Here is a 6,690-nt window from a genome sequence, read left to right as displayed (position 1 = left end):
CTCACCCCATAGGCCTGATGCCCCAGATTATTGGCACCTATTCCTTTGCATGTGTGGGGAGCTAGTAGCTCAGGCATGGGCAGTGTGATCCCTGTGATATCGGGGTGGGGGGGGGGGCGGCACTCTACTGGAAGGATACGAAATGACCCCACCACATCGGATTAGTTACAGCATTGGTTTTTCAGTGCACAAATGAGACTATGCACTGCATGCAACAGGTAATATTTAAGCCGATCTTCTCCAATTGGTCCACACTACAGAAAAAAATTTTCAGAATGAAGGACAAACCCAAAAAGGTATCAAAAATTACTTCAGCTGAAAGGTGATGTACAGTAAATGAAAGAATATATCTAGAAAGGAAAGCCAAACCTGATAGTCTAGTCAACATCAAAAGCTGCCATCATGAGAAAGAAAGCACGAGAAGGAAGGATAGTCTAAAACGAGAAACTGCAGCACAAGTAAGGAAGTGAGTGAGCACATACTCACGAAAGGGTCACGAGCACCCATGAGGGGTGTACTCTTGTATGGATCCATTTTTGTTTTGTATGCTACCTGCCTCAAGAAATTAGTATTTGTGGGAGTCAGGGTTCACTGCCAGCACCCATCACACAAAATGTCAAGCTGCAAATATGTACAGTGCATGTAGCAGGGCAAATCAATGACACCTTCAAACTAATGGTTCAGGTCTGTCATAATTTATGACCAATCTTCTACCAGTGGAATGGACAAAAAGCTTCAATTCACAAAGAACAAGTGATAGAGAAACTGTTAGCAGACAAATTTCGTGTCCTTTCCAAGAACCTAAAACACTTCTTGTTGCTACTAACCTTCCACTGGTCATGCCAATATCTGTCACATGGGCAGTGGACTTCTGCAAGTTGTGTCAAGCTTCCCCTACCTTTGGGTACCCACGGAGATGCTTGTTGATTTGCTTAAATAAACTGTATGATGCAGACGGGGCAAAGCTACAGCATGTAAGAAATTAAAAACCACTGTTTAGGGATTAGCTAATGTTCTCCACTATGCAGCCTTTCTTATTCAATTTTGAGGATACTATTTGGAAAAATAAATAAATAAAAAATCCATAGCCACACATTACAGCCTGCTAATGAACTTGTTTTCTTTTCATTAGTGCTCATAGTTATTGTGATACTTTAGAGTGAAGTACAACACCATGCATATTTTGAAAAGTTTGCTGTGAAAAACTGCTGGCTTGTTTACATTATGTCCCTTTTACGCCATACATTAGCTAGTATATTGAAATTATTTTGAATAGGGGAAGGAGAGTAATACATATTTTCATTCTCGAGAGAATAAGTGAAATATATTGGAGATAGTCCACAACGAGGGTGGTAGCTATACGCCACTGTCATGGCTATTGACACCTGCTATGCAGAGTGTGAAGCTGCCTTATGTTTTTCTTCTTTTACATCTACATCTACATACATACTCCGCAATCCACCATATGGTGCATGGTGGAGGGTACCTCGTACCTCAACTTCACAACTAGCATCTTCTCTCCCTGTTCCACTTCAAAACAGGACGAGAGAAAAATAACTGCCTATATGCCTCTGTACAAGCCCTAATCCCTCTTATCTTTGTGGTCTTTCCATGAAATATAAGTTGGTGGCAGTAAAATTGTACTGCAGTCAGCCTCAAATGCTGGTTCACTAAATTTCCTCTGTAGTGATTCACGAAAAGAATGCCTCCTTTCCTCCAGAGACTCCCACCCGAGTTCCTGAAGCATTTCCGTAACACTCGCGTGATGATCAAACCTACCAGTAACAAATCTAGCAGCCCACCTCTGAATTGCTTCTATGTCCTCCCTCAATCCGACCTGATAGGGATCCCAAACGCTCGAGCAGTACTCAAGAATAGGTTGTATTAGTGTTTTATAAGCGGAGTCCTTTACAGATGAACCACATTATCCCAAAATTCTACCAATGAACCGAAGATGACTATCCGCCTTCCCCACAACTGCCATTACATGCTTGTCCCACTTCGTATTGCTCTGCAATGTTACGCCCAAATACTTAATCGACGTGACTGTGTCCAGCGCTACACTACTAATGGGGTATTCAAACATTATGGGATTCCTTTTCCTATTCATCTGCATTAATTTACATTTATCTATATTTAGAGTTAGCTGCCATTCTTTATACCAATCACAAATCCTGTCCAAGTCATCTTGTATCCTCCTACAGTCACTCAACGACGAGACCTTCCCGTACACCACAGCATCATCAGCAAACAGCCGCACATTGCTATCCACCCTATCCAAAAGATCATTTATGGAGATAGAAAACAACAGCGGACCTACCACACTTCCCTGGGGCACTCCAGATGATACCCTCACCTCCGATGAACACTCACCATTGAGGACAACGTACTGGGTTCTATTACTTAAGAAGCCTTCAAGTCACTCACATATTTGGGAACCAATCCCATATGCTCGTACCTTAGTTAGGAGTCTGCAGTGGGGTACCGAGTCAAACGCTTTCCGGAAGTCAAGGAATATGGCATCCGTCTGATACCCTTCATCCATGGTTCGCAAGATATCATGTGATAAAAGAGCGAGTTGCGTTTCGCAGGAGCGATGCCTTCTAAAGCCGTGCTGATGCATGGACAGCAACTTCTCTGTCTCAAAGAAATTCATTATATTTGAACTGAGAATATGTTCGAGAATCCTGCAACAAACCGATGTTAAGGATATTGGTCTGTAATTTTGAGGATCCGTCCTTCTACCCTTCTTATATACAGGCGTCACCTGCGCTTTTTTCCAGTCGCTCGGGTCTTTACGTTGGGCAAGAGATTCGCGATAAATGCTATTCTACCAACACAAACTGAAACTGGAAATGAAAGAAAAACTTAATTAAATGAAAAGATACTTTAAGTCTTCAGCTCAAGATACTGACTCTTATGTGTTTTTTCAGTCTATGCTACCTGGTTTCAGGAAACAATGTTACCTATATTATTTTGTTCAAAGTGTGATTGAATTTTCTTGCCGAGTATCCAGTGTTGCCTGGGAATGCAATTAATCTAACCTTCTATTAGTCAATCTCCTCCTTCCCCCTCTCTCTTTCCATCTCCATCTCCCCCTCTCTGCCCATCTGCTCCTCCCCTCTTCCTCATCCTCCCCCTCTTATCTACTCCTCACCACCAGTCCATCTGCAAAATGTGCTGCAAATAGGGTTAGTAGTAAAGTGGCAACAAATTGAAATGTCATACCTCATGCAGGAGTTTTACTGCACGACCAATGAAAATGCAGTCAGCGAGAAAACGGTTTGTAACAGTTTGAAATTATGTGTAAAGCATGTTGCCATTCATTAAGTGCTCTCATTCTCTAACACTGGACAAATGAAGTCTGGGTATTCGTGCATTGTGGGCTACACTTCTCTTTTACGCCCACCCAACCCTTTAACAGCAATTACCCCCACAGTGATTCTTTCCAGATAGTAAGTGATACAGGTACTAAGTTTGGTTGAAATTGATCCAGTGATTTAGGAGGAAATCTGGAACATACATACGTATGTATATCCACTTTTATAACATGTATAGATTCACTCATTTATTTAAGTAACTTGAAAACTAACATATTTAAAGCAAACCCAACAGAAAGTCAAGATGAGGTAGTGAGTAAACTAGCAGACAGAGAGAAAACAGCAGCAAGCCTGAGGCTCTGCTAGGTGTGGTAGGTTCCCAAGCGCTGGGGGCTCTGTGCACTTGGGAAAGGCCTCACACTTACTTCTGCGCTCTGTGGCAGTCGTACGTTGCATAAAGTACAACATGTTGTTTCACTTAAATTATTCGTCTAATTTTAGGTTTAATGTATTAAATAAATTTTATCGATTTTATGTTCAAAGTAAAAAGTGTTTTGAGTATATAATTATATTAATTTTTTTATAATATAAGAGACACGCAAAAGGAATTGTTTTACATCTTGTGGCAGCAATCTTATCAAGATTCAATCTTTCCTACTGGGTTGTGTTATCATCAAATCAAATGCAACTCAAAATCAGTAGAAACTTGCGAGAACTCATGGCTGCTCTTGGTAGTGTCATTCCCATCTCATCCTTTCCCTGTAACTCTTCCACATTTCATCCACATTTATCCATTTTTCAAATTGATTTCAATAAGGATAGGTGTAGTGGACAATAGTTACTCACTGGTTAGATCAGTGCAATCTCAGTGTCAAGCATAAATTGGGCATAATTTTTCTACTTTTGAAATAGTATGTCTTAAAATTTCATTAATAACTTTTACATCGAAAAGTTCTGAAAGTGCATCAAGTGGAGATACAGAATCTCTTAAATTCTTCTTGGACCAGGTAAAACAAAAACTATTTTCCTTAATTTTTGAAGATTTCAATAAACTTGATTTGCACCATTTCATAACTTTATCCTTCCCAACATAAAAATCTTCAGCCCTTATTTCATCTTCATCCCCTCTATCATTACCCTCAACTTTAGTTTTAGAATTGAGGTCAGTGTTTGTTATTTCTACTCACTCAAATCAAAACTGCTTTCATCAATATTTTGAGTTGATTGATTGTGAGCCTTTTTTTCATTCTCTTCTCCTCATAATGCTTACAAAGTCTGGAAATATATTCAAGTTTTACCAGGTCACACCCAATAAAAACATTCTGAATGTGTACTATTCTACTCACTAGCATTACACATATGAAAAACAGAAAAGAACTGTACTTACATAATGTAAAACACAGCTTAATGAAGAATAAACATGACCAAAAACAATCAGAATGAGAACCATCACGCATTGTACTCTGTAGAACAGCCAGGCACGTACTAACCAAGTTGTTTAGAAGCAGAAAAGTAGCCGCAACAAAGGGGTGGAGAGGGGCAGGTGGCAAGAAACATAGTGACACAAGGAACAGATGGCACCAATATTCCGAGAAGCTGACCAGATGAATTGGGTAGTTAAAAAAAAAAGACAGGTGTTGTACAAAATACAACAGCATGACCTCTGGAGGGTTAAGCAGAATAAGCACCACTTTGTGGTGCAACCAACAAATAAGCACAGTCCTGAGGAAGGCAAAAGTGTTTTGCCAGACGTCATTCATTGGTGACATTTGTAAATGGGATTCTGTGCCAGACTTCTTTTGTTCAATCAAAACCCTTATCAGTTACTGCTGCAGTGCACACAGAAATGTCTTGATTGGACCATTGAACAATGGAAACAAGTTGTCCATTCAAACAAATCATGTTTCCTATTACATCATGTTAACTGCCATGTCAGGATTCACAATCTTCCAGCTGAACACATGTTAGCTCCATGAACTTCAGAAACTAGACAGAGATTAGTGTTAACAGTATTTTGCTGTGTGCAGCATATAATGGTTGCAGAAGCATGGAACTGTTAATATTATTAAAGTCCACTGGAATCTCTTCTTATGATATGATTTTCTCCAAAACTTGTATTATCTATAGTACTCTAAAACATCATCTTTCTCTGTTGTGCCATCTAAGTTTTATTCTACCACAATTAACACCCACAGACCTGGAAACTAAAGATGTGAAATGACATCCCAAACAAAAATAAAACACCCTAAGATCAGCTAAGCACTTAACATTGTATCAGTATTGTAAAGAAACATTTATAAACCCCAAATATTTGCAAATGGCCATGGTAGCCAGCTCACTATTCCATCTTGCAAAATGCTATTATTGTAGTTTCATGATTAGCCCCAAAACAGCATTCTGTCACCAGGATGTAACTGAACTTGTTAACTCACTTTTACGCAGCTAAAATTAGGCTCCGGGTTAAACACTAAAAATGCAGGAACTTTCTTTGGAACATAACATTTAATTAACTTAGATACTCACAGCCTTTAATTCTTTGTTTCATGTAAAACATTTTAACATATATAACTCTTCAACAAACAAATATCTGAGAACAAAAAACATATTTAATTTCAGTAATTTCTCCCGTTAAGAATAGGAAACTGTAAGAAGATATTTATGGGCAAGCTGTGATCTATTATGTATATCAAAGCTTAACAAATTTGTGACATATCCAAACTTGACAATAACATACAAAATACAAACAACTCTGCTGTCATCAACTGCATGGCATGGCATAGGCTAAAATTTTACAATATGTGACAAACTATAAATTTAATCAAATAAAATTAATTAACAGAATTCATTTCCATGTAATATCATGAAACAGTTATCTCACATTTTCTAACACTGAACTGGGAGAAATGCTGTTTAGATCTTACAACACAACTACATACTGACATTCTCTCTCTCTCTCTCTCTCTCTCTCTCTCTCTCTCTCTCTCTCTCTCTCTCTCTCTCTCTCTCTCTCTCTCACACACACACACACACACACACACACACACACACACACACACACACACACACTTCTACAAGAAATGTTATCAAATGTAAAAACGGATGTTCTAAGAAACATTTTCTAATTATTTACCAGACATCTCGAAGGAAGTCAATCACTTAGACTAATATGTAGTTGGCAAACTACATTGCACTGAGAGCGAATAATATACAAAACAGAAAAATAAGTGAAGTAATTCTCATGTCTAACATCCAGGACAGAGAAACATGACAAACATAATAATGAAGCTATGTTCACAAGTATGTGGCCGGTTGGCTTCATAAACAAGCTCTAAACATATTTATTACAATTACTCACTCTCAGTGTCAGTCA

The sequence above is a fragment of the Schistocerca cancellata genome, chromosome 4, assembly GCF_023864275.1.
Source record: "Schistocerca cancellata isolate TAMUIC-IGC-003103 chromosome 4, iqSchCanc2.1, whole genome shotgun sequence".
Lineage (NCBI taxonomy): Eukaryota > Metazoa > Arthropoda > Insecta > Orthoptera > Acrididae > Schistocerca > Schistocerca cancellata.
This window is presented reverse-complemented; position numbering follows the sequence as displayed.